The sequence below is a fragment of the Cantharellus anzutake genome (assembly GCF_015039405.1).
Source record: "Cantharellus anzutake strain C23 chromosome Unknown EI90scaffold_39, whole genome shotgun sequence".
NCBI lineage: Eukaryota > Fungi > Basidiomycota > Agaricomycetes > Cantharellales > Hydnaceae > Cantharellus > Cantharellus anzutake.
The window spans coordinates 294734-306236 of NW_024066989.1; positions in this window are offsets into that span (position 1 = coordinate 294734).

Sequence of the window (11503 nt, forward strand, 5' to 3'; positions counted from 1 at the left end):
CTGTTCTCAGTCAAATCTCCACCAAATTTCACAAAATCGGTATCGTTAGAAAGCTATGGATGAGGAGAGTCGAATGGAATAAAGGGAAGGAGTTTTGACGCGATATTGGGAGTGGTATTAGGAAGTTGGTGTTTAGCATTTCATTCTTCTTTTGTTGTTTGGGAATTTATTCAAAGCCAACAGTAACTGAGCCTTATCGCCATTGTTGGTGAAGGCTTGGCTTAGCCGAACCATATATTTCGGAGTCTTTTCCACTATTGTATATTTGCAGTATGTGTCAGGAACGTAAAGAGGAGGTGTCATATCCATCCCCGGCCATCGACTTCCGGTCCCTCCGATCCCTCCATTCCAACTCCGCTCCTCCCTCACTAACCTCAGAGCCCCCGTATTCCGTAATCCTCTCGGCACCCCTCGATGGTCACCACCCCCTCATTTCAATTTATTACCTATGCCTCCCTAAGTATGGAGCCCCGAAGACTTCCGGACAGCTCCGATGTCCGCTAGCGCACCCCCACCTCTGCTGGGCAATACACTTGCCTGCCCTGCAGAGCCCACCTTCGGGCCTATCCCTCCTTTCCGTTTCTGGGTTATCGCCTGCCTTTCCGCTAACCCCGTGAACCGACTCATCGGTAATATTCAGTCGGCTAATGTTAAACCCCATTAGCTCCACTCCGTTCGGCTCCGCCAATTGCGGACCCGTCTCCGCTGTAACCATATATATATCCCACTTGTACATAGGTTACACCTCAGTAGTAAAATCAACTAGAGTTACCCCCTAGGTTCTAATTGCCAGTCAGTAAGTTAGGGCACGGATGTGTCACTAGGCACAGCGCTCTTGGCAGAAGTCGCTGAGGCCGAAGCCCTCCATTACGGAGACATTCCTTCGTCTCGAATCTGGTCTCTGACAGGAGGGCAATGTCCCTGGACCTTTCCCCAGAAGGAGGCTGGAGGTAGAGAACGAGTGGAAGGACCATGGCCTCAGCGACTCGGAGAGGAGCGCTGTGCCTACGTTCAGTAACACTTAGGAGTCTGGTCCTTAACTTCAGAACAAGAGGGCACGAACTCTGGGGGGGGTAATAGTCGTCGATTTTGCACTGAGGTGCCATCAACTACAGTACACAGGTCTTATATACATAATAGATGTCATGACCAACAAATCCTGGGGCTCCGACAGTGGCGAACCAATGCTGATAGGCGAATCTGCTGATCCGAAACCCATCCTAACCAGCCCCCAACCCGATGTCTGCCCCCCTGCCTTATTGCATGAGACTTGGCCAATAATCAGAACCTAGGCACTCCTGGCATTCAGTCCCTCCAGTTCCTATGCCTGCCTTGTCTCCATCTGAACCACACTCATTGCTTCCTGCTATGTGGTCACAGCCATGCCCCGCTTCCGTGCATTCCGCACCCTCTGCCCACTTCCATTGTTATGGAAATGGGAATTTCCCATTTTAGACTCTTATGGGTTCTGTATCACATGATTTGTATAGTAATTGAGTTTATCCAATCAATAATCAACGAAAAACCCGCTGCCACACTACCTGTTAAACTACATGTTAAACCATCTGTGAAACCATCTGTAGACCCTAATGAACCACCTCCCTTCCCCTTTCCTTTTCCCTGCACCTCGAACGGACGAAAATGGGCGCCTCCAGCCCCATTTTTGTAACATCCATGCCCTCTGCCACTCCTGATTGACCTCCACACCCTGTGTCAGGGCCCGGCCTTGGACTTGGAGGCTCCCTGACCTCAACCCCCATCTAACCTGTCCTCACACTATGTGGGGCATGTTGCTATATAAAGGAATGGGTCACATGCCCACAACTATACAGCTCCTAGAGTTGTGTAGTGTGACCCGGAGGGAACATCCAGGTGGCAGTGCCCAGTAAGCATGGGAACGTTCTGGGCGAGTTGCTTGCCCAGAACTGTGGCTGTGACCTGTGGGAACATTCTGGGCAAGCTGCTTGCTCAGAAAGTTTCCACGCTATCCCGTGTGCATGGATACACAACACAGAAAGGCAACAACAAGGCAACAATGAAGGAATGGAAGGAAGGGATTGGTTGGGGAGTCTGGGGCACCCTAGGGCAGGGTGCTGAACCCTGACACCCTGTAGTCAGGTCAACACTCCCCTCCATACCTTTGCTGGCCATCACACTGTCCTCATTTGTGACAGCACTGACGGACCACCCTCTGTTGCGGACTTATCAGCTCCGCACTGATTCCCACCTCCCATTTCGCGGACTTGTGTCAGTGCCGTGCACCGACCCCGCATTTCCTTTGGCCTTTTGCCACTTGGAAGCTTATCATCCATTCCTTGCCGAGTGCCTATTATGTTCACCCATTTCATTTGCTTAACTTGCCAATATTGGCATTTGATCCGTGTGCTATTGCACTTTCCTATTCATTCATTTAATCTGTCAATATTGGTACTTGATCCACTTTGACTTTATTCATTCCTTGCCTCCCATTTCCTGGGTTCTCATTCTTACCTACTTATACCTTGTAAATACTTTCAGGGACCTCAGTCTGAAATCAACTAGAGTACCCCCCCTGTCTGGTCTGAGTCCCTCCTTCTGCAAAGGGGCTTCCCCCCTTCTGAGTCCATGCTCATGGAGTCTGCATGTCAGGTCACAGTCCATGTCGGAAAATCGCGAAATCGATCAAAAACACAAGACTTGACATTTAAAACGCCAAAATTTGACGTTTAAACGTGAATTTTGGCATCCAAACGTTGTGATAAATTGTTTATGGCGTTTTTATACCCCTCAAACGCTCTGAATACGTTTTTAATAACTTAATAAATGTGTCATAAATGCTTCCCACAGCATCAAAATCGTCAAAAACCTGTCTCATATAACACACAAAGTACCACCACATCTGACCAATGCATTCTCATCGGCTGTTGGATAGTTGTTGTAAAAAACGCCATGAAACATTTCCTGGGCGTTTAAACGATATACGGGATTTTCCGACACATGTATGTAGGGGTCACATGACCCAGGGAGGTCACTATGGTCCTACCCACTGTGAATCATACATATTTGATACTCACAGCTGGGTTCTAGGACACCCACCTTACACCGCGCTCCTCCTACAGGTCTGCTCCACCCGCAAGTCTTGTTTGAAGTCCGCTGTAAGTGTCAGTTTGTAAATATGGGATCTCCCCCAAACGTCAAGCTCAGGGCACAGCGCTCCACTTGAGTTGCTGAGGCCGTGATCCCACTCTGCTAACCTTGAACAGCGCTTCTGGACATGCCGCATATTTCCACCTGCACATCCGTGTGTGCACTCCAACAGACCTCTGCCACAATCTCCAACCCCAACTCAGACAGAAACCCATCCGTCTCTGACAGTCTGTCCGACTCCGACAATATTCCAGACTCTGACAATAGAAGACAAATGGGAACAAAGGGGAAAACCCAAGGGGGACTTACCCACTTGCCGGGTCAGCGAGCTTGTGGGAGAATCACCTTATCAAGCATTGTGGAGTGGGTAGGTGAAGGGTGGAATTAGCGACAGCTACTGGAGAGTGGGAAAACCTTTGCAGAGTGGGCGGAGGTCCATAGTAATATTGGGTAAGTAGAAATATCAATAAATGTATAGGGTGAGGATAAGAGGTACCAGAGAAGGTACCAGAGATTGGAGGTGGAGGTGAACCAGAGGGTATGGTGGAGGTGTGGGGGAGGACGGACCAGAGGTAGAGTGGAGGTGTGGTGGAGTAGAGTGGAGGTGAGGTGGAGTTGGTATGGATGTGACAGTATGAGTATGTCATGGCCGTGCATTCCGGCCCGTTCCCCGCCCGTCCCGATGCTGCCTGAGCCCGTTCCCGCTATGCGAGCGTGAGCGTGAGCCCCAACCTCAGCCCTATCCTCCCTGAGGACTCCCTGCTCACTCCCCCGCTTGCCCCTAGGCTCCCCTGCACCTGGCCGACTCCCCCACAGCCACACCAACCTTCCTGCCCCGAGTCCACCTCCGGCACCGTGCCCAGCGCGACTCCTCTACCCCACCCACTTGGCCCCTACAGGGCCACTACCATTCCTGCACCCGACTCCGGCCCAACTCCGAGTCCAGTGCTGCTACGATACCATCGCCACTATCGTGGCCCTACGCTCCTTCCTTTATTTATCCATTATTGTTTGTTTTGACCCTCGGTCATTGCTGGCCGCTGTGCGGCCAACCCCACTCCTTATTCATGTTTGCTTCCGGACCCTTCGGCCCGGGTCCGCTTCCATTCATTCCTTCCTCCTATATATATCCTGTATACTACATTATAGTACTTTAGCTCTAATATCGATTTGACCACGACCCCTTAAGTCCTGACCCCAGCAAGGCAACCCCAGTAAGTCTGAAATGAGGACCAAGAGACAGCTAGGGGGCACAGCACTCCTTTAGAGTCGCTGAGGCCAAATGCCCTACCCTCGGGCCTTGTTCGTGGCATCATGGCCATCACAGCCTATAGCGGCCTGCAATGGCGACCTTCGGTGCCGACCCCGGACCAGTGTCTAACAGAGTATATGTACATAGCGATTGATATCGAAACAGAGATTCCCCCCCCTCCTGCTACTTTTGAAGTCTGTGTACTTGGGTGTTGTGAGAGGCCACACAATTGGTAAAGGGCTATTGTGACCTTTAGGGAAATCCACCATGGAAAGAAGATAAGCAAGAGTTACCAGAGTTATATTTTCCCAAAAATTCCCCCCCTCCCTGTTGAATATATGGACCTGTTCTACTGCAACACCCTTTCAGCCCCCTTTCTCTTTCTTCCCTAGCTCTTAGGGAGTGAGTTGGAGTGCTACCTACCGCTTTCCGGTCCCATAGCCGATATTCCTGCTTGCAGTGTCAGACACATCCATGCTACAGATGTGGAAAAAGGAGAAGTCATCCATATAAGGATAGAGAGGAGAAAGGAGAGAAAGGAAGGAAGGAAGAAGAAAGAGGAAGAAAGAAGAAGAGGGAGAGGGGAGTGGCACAGCATGCCCTGACACTATGGCCTCAGTGACTCTACCTGGAGCGCTGTGCCCAGTAACACATCAGTGCCCTAATTTGCGGACTGGGGAGTCTTCTAGAAAGGGGGAATAACTCTAGTCGATTTGTTCACTAAGGTGTACAGTATCTACAAGTTATGTATAGATACAGAGGGAGTCTAGGTGGCAGGCCCATAAGTGGCAGGGGCCAGGCTGTGAGGTCTCTGGGGGGTTGCTCAGCACACCAGACCGTAAGTGATACAATTGTCATATCCATACAATCCTGACCTCCGCTCTGGGCTCCTGGAACTCCAAAACTGACTCCGGAGTCCTACTTCCCTTCTGTCACCTTCTCCTTGCCGACTCCCAAGAGGTTATCCCACCTCCAGCTCCAACACCACCTTCGGTCCGACTCCGGAACATTCCAGGTCCGACCTCAACCTCGACACCTTCCAGATGAGCATGCAACACCTATGCTCCTGACTCCGGACCTCCGCTCCGGAGCCCCATTCACATCTCCATCTCCGGAACCTCCGGTCTTAGCTCCAACTTCGGACTTTGACCCCACCTCCACTTATATCCATTGTATTGGTTAGCTCATTCCATTTAATTACTTTTGCCAATATTCCGGAGTTTAACTTCCGAGTTCGGACTTTCCGGACTTACATCGGACCTTGCAACTATTGCATTGCTCCATTCAATTCCGCTATTCTCCCTCATTCCTATTTGGGCTGCTGCTTCCTTTCTATTCAGTCAGCTGGCCATTCCCCACTCCCATCCTCCTTCCTTCCTCCTTGGGCCTTGGCCCTTCACTCCTTCTTTGGGAAACACCATTGAGTCAAACCCTTGACCCTCGGTGTTGTTCCTCCTTCCAGCTCCCTTTGTCCCCTTTCGGAGTACCCTTGCTCCTTTTGATTCCGGACCCCTCCTTATATACAATGTACATAGTAACTTGTAACCTCAGTCCGAAATCGACTTGATTTCCCCCCAAGAGACTTCCCCTCTGCTAGATCCAAAATTAGGGACCCCTAGGACAACCAGCAATGGCACAGCGTTCTGCATGAGTCGCTGAGGCCAAGGTCCTTCCACACTAAGTCTCCAATTCCATTCCGGAGTCATCTGAATCCACCCGATCTAACAGAATGGACCTGTGAAGTCCATGGCTATTGACAACCATGGTGTTTCCAGGGTCAGGAGTGGGTGAAGCAGTCCGGAATTTCTCCTGGTGCTTTTCTTTGTTGTTTGACAAGTTCTGCAAGACCTGCAGAACTTGTGGGTGTCCTTCCTCATCAACTTCCACCAGAAGTATCGACAGAGGATTTCCACTGTTTTCTTGGATCCTAAGTGTCCAAGTGTTTCGTGGATGTTTTCGAGGATTATTCCTTGAATGGACTTCCTTTCGTAGTTCCCTTTCGGGACTACTATTTGGGTCATTCTCCTTCTCCAAGTCGGGTTATCAGCCCATCTTTTATGGAGAAGTTTTTGAAATTCCCCAGGTTCTCTAGGATTTCCTGGTGGATCTGGCTTTGTGAGTATCCAGATTTTATTGCCTCAATGTGTCAGGGCATGGGAAAACGTTACCATGACTTGCCGTTGACAACCTTTAAGGTCCGCTACTCCGGCGTAACAGCCCGTTAAGGGCAGGGAAGACAATCACAGCAGAACGGGGTTTCGGCTTCAACGACTCATGCATGAGTGTTGCACCTCATACTTGATGCAGCCCCGATATTTCAGAGGTCAGAGGGTGTGACTGAGTCAGACAGGGAGTGCAGGGGGTAACCCTAGTTGATTTTCGAACTAAAGTACGAGGTAGTATACAACCGGTATTTAAGTGTAATGGAATGAATAGAAATAAGTTGCCAGATCTCATGGAGATTGCGGGCAGGCTTAAGAAGGAACGAAAACAAACAAAGAGCGTGGGAGAAGGACGGCCATGCACGGCCATCAAGAAAAACAAGCGTGATAAGGAATGACTCATAGGCCTGTGTCAGGCCATGGAACAGGTAGCAGTGACAGGGAGGGGTGATGGGCTTGTCCAGGCGGCATCAGACGGGCAGCGGAGTTGGCAGGGTCGAAGCGGAGAAGGGAGAAGGTGTGGGGAGTGGTCACCTGACCATGGGAATTGCCAGGTCGTGACACAATGAGGTCTTTTCCTTCAAATTGTTTTCAAAGATTCTCTTCTGGAATTATGATTTCTTCCAGGTTTTGGGCGCTCCCCCCTAGAGCTTCCTCTAGGGTATTTCTCGCGTGTATTGCTGCGAGTCTCTTTTTCTCTGAGTTTTTACTCAGGGTGCTGCTTAGCAGCAGTTCTTCATATTCCTCGATTCTGTCGGGGATAATGTCTTCTGCATTGATATCCAGATGGATATCCGCTGACACATAGTCGTCGAAATCCAGATCCTCGTCTGTTTAAAGCTTGCAAAGAAGGCTTGCCATCTCATGAGTGCCTCAGGCCTAAAACGAGTATGTACAAGTGCCAATATATATAATGGAGAGGGCGAAAGCACAGGGAAACAAAGGGGGTCCGAATCGGGATGAAGGCGTCCAAATGGGAACAAAGGGACAGCAGAAGTGGAGCGGTACTGAAGGTCATAGGGCAGAACCTGTGGTACATCCAAAAGGAGGTAAGGAGGGCAAAGCCCAGAGGGGCAGGAGGATGAGGGGAAGTGGGGATGATGACTAACTGGCTAGAATGGGAAGAAGCAGCAGTCCAAATAGGGATGAGGGGAAAATGCGAGAGATACATTACAAGTGGCGAAAGTGCCAAGGATGGTCTGTGGAGCTCTGTCACAACCATGCATTCCAGCCCGTTAGCCACCTGTCCCAATGCCGCCCAAGCCTATTCCCGCTGTGCAAGTACGAGCACAAGCCCCGACCTCAGCCCTATCCTCCCTGAGGGCACCCTGCTCACTCCCCCACTTGCCCCTAGGCTCCCCTACACTTGGCCGACTCCCCCACAGCCACACCGACCTCCCTGCCCTGAGTCCGCCTCTGGCACCGACCTAGCATGACTCCGCGACATCGCCTACTCCGCTATGATACCATCGCCGCTATCGTAGCCCTACACCCCTTCGTTTATTTATCTGTTATTGTTTGTTTTGACCCTCGGTCATTGCCAGCCGCTGTGCAGCCAACCCCGCTCTTTGTTCCTATTTGCTTCCGGACCCTTCGGCCTTCGGCCCGGGTCCGCTTCTATTCATTCTATCTTCATATATATCCTGTATACTACATTATAGTACCTTAGCTCTAATATCAATGTGACCACGACCCCTAAGTCCTGACCCCAACAAGGCAACCCCAGTGAGTCTGAAATGAGGGCCAAGAGACAGCTAGGGGGCACAACACTCCCTTTAGAGTTGCTGAGGCCGGGTGCCCTACCCTCGGGCCTTGTTCGAGGCATCATGGCCATCGCAGCCAATAGCGGCCCGCATCAGCAACCTTCGGTGCCGACCCCGGACCAGTGTCTAACAAGCTCGGAGGTTGCGGAGGTTATGGAGGTTACGGAGGTGGGGTTGAAAGTCCGAGGAATATTGGCAATGGTGTTTACGTAGTATGAGGTCACCAATGCAATGGACTAAAGCCAAGGTGGAGTCAAAGTCCGAGGTAGGAACTATGACGGAGTCTCAGAGCGAAGGTACAAGCGGTGTCCGAGTATGAGGTACAGGACAGTGGTGGAAGGTCATAACTTGGTGGAAGGTCAGCGGAAGAGGGCCAGAGGGAAGAGAGGGGAAAGAGGAAAGAGGACAGGTGTGGAGGAGAGGAAAGGTGTCAGGTCCGAAGGTGAGTATCGGAGCAGACAGGCGAAGGGTAGGAGAATGATGGAAGGGTGGAGGTGTTGTGAGGAGGAAGCGGAGTGGGAGGAGGAGTAGGAGGAGGGTGGCGAGAGGAGTGGTGTTTGGTCCGAGGTGAGTATCGGAGCGGACGGAGATAGGACAGGAGAAGGACAGAGGAGTGGAGGTGGCATGAGGGGTGAGGGGTGGTGTGGTGTCAGGACCGAAGGTGAATATCGGAACGGACAGCGGTAGGGTAGGACTCCGGAGGTGGTGGAGGAGTCTGGGAGTTGGGTCAGGATCGGGTATGTACGGATATGACAGCTGACCTTGGTGCCTCTTCAGTTCTCAAGACAATTGAAATATAGGTTGTACAGAACTTAGTATTTCGACGTGATGAGGGGAAGAGTGAAGTCCCCTTCACTCAACTCCGGACAATACATAAGTAAATACAGGAGGTACAACAATGAATAAAGAAGGAATAATATAAACCACCACCATTCCTTACAGATCAGTTCAGCAGTTTAAGACCAGCACCTCTCATAGCCTGCAAGTTGTAGGGATTCCTGGCCCCTTTTTTCCTTTTGGAAAATACATCAGCCTTGTGTCATATCCATGCATACCCGACCCCGACCCGACTTCCGGACCTCCACCCTCTTCACCTCCGGAGTCATACCCTACTGCTGCCCATTCCGATACTCACCTTCGGTCCTGGCAACACACCTCCTTCTACCCCCCATGCCACCTCTACTCCTCCTTCCCTCTCCTCCCCTATCTCCGTCCGCTCCGATACTCACCTCGGACCGAACACCGCCCCTCTTGCCACCCTCCTACTACTCCTCCTCCTCCTACTCCGCTCCCCCTTCACAACACCGCCACCCTGGCATCACCCCCCTACGCTTTCCCCATCCGCTCCGATACTCACCTTCGGACCAGACAACTCTCCTTTCCACCACTCCTTCCCTCTTACCTTTCTCCTCTCTCCTCCCTCTGGTACTCTTCCGCCGACCTCCCGCCAAGTTACGACCTTCCACCGCTGTCCTGTACTTCGTACTTGGGCACCGCTCGTACCTTTGCTCCGAGCCTCCGTCATAGTCCCTACCTCGGACTTTGACTCCACCTCGGTCTTAGTCCATTGCATTGGTGACCTCATACTACGTAAACACCATTGCCAATATTCCTCGGACTTTCAACCCTGCCTCCGTAACCTCCGTAACCTCCGCAACCTCCGAGCTTCGCGGATCGCCTTCGGCACTTTCGCCGCTTGTAATGTATCTTTTGCGTTTTCCCCTCATCCCTATTTGGACTGCTGCTTCTTCCCATTCTAGCCAGTTAGTCATCATCCCCACTTCTCCTCTTGCTCCTGCCCCTCTGGGCCTCGCCCTCCCTACCTCCTTTCGGACGTATCACAGGTCCCGCCTTATGACCTTTGGTACCGCTCCGCTTCTGTCTTCCCTTTGTCCCCGTTTGGATGTCTTCGTTCCGATTCGGATCCCCTTTGTTTCCTTGTGCTTCTGCCCCCTCCATTATATATATCGGCGCTTGTACATACTCGTTTTGGGCTCAGTCCGAAATCGACCTGAAATGCCCCTAGAGACTTCCTGCTTGCCTACTGTGAAATTAAGGACCAAATGGACAAACAGCAATGGCACAGCGCTCCGCTTGAGTTGCTGAGGCCAAGGTCCCTCCATGCTAAGTCTCCAATTCCACTCCGGAGTCGTCTGTATCCGCCTGTTTCTAACACCTTGCTCCTTACTGCAACTTGTGCAGCGAGCCTGTTCCCTGCTTCACAATAGGAAATTTATTCAATTTGCCTGTAATAGGGCATATTGCCTTTACAGAGGCCTTTTCTGTTTATACTGTGTGCACATTGAAGCTGTGGGTGGAAGAATATTTATAATTAACATCTTATGGAGTTAATTTTTAGATGCCAACTCAGGATGAGATTGTCAGGGCACACCTGCCTGACCTGGCCCCACCTGACCCGGTACCCTGCTACCTACTCTCCCCCTCTGTCATATCCATCCACAGCCATCGACTTCCACTACCTCCGATCTCTCCAGACTACCTCTGCTCCTTCTTCACTAACCTCGGAGCTCCCATATTCCGCAATCACCTCGGTATCCCTCGATGGTCACCACCCCCTCTTTTCAATTTATTACCTACTGTCAGGGCTCGGTCCTCGATCAGGGACAGCCTGACCTCAGGCCTAGGTGTGTGTGGTGTTCCGGGTGGCTGGGCGCTAGACCCTGTCCTCAGCTCCTCAAACTCACTGAAGGGACTAAGTGGGAATTGAGTTGTCATGTATTACAGAGGGTAACTACAACTTGCCTAAGCGGGGATTGAGTTGAGAAGAAGGGTAAGTTTCCTCCCCACTTGGCTACTATAAAAGGGAAGTGTACTGTACAGTTCATAACGTGACTCTGGGTAGAAGCCGAGCGTGTTCCCGTGACTCGGAAAAGGTGTCACATGGGTTAAGGCGAGTTGCTTGCCTTGACCCACGTGATTTTTCCCATGGGCTCACATGTGGGCTGAAGTTGTGAGAGATATGTAGGGATGGGGAGGTCAGGGAAGTGGGGGAAGTCTGGGAGGGTGGTTCTGGGGTGTGGTTGGGTGCCCTGACAGCGGGGTCAGGGGCCGATCCCTGACACCTACACCTCCCTAAGTACGGAGGCCTGAAGGCTTCTGGACAGCTCCGACGTCCGCTAGCGCACTCCCGCCTCCGCTGGGCAATACACTCACTTGCCCTGCAAGCCCACCTTTGGGCC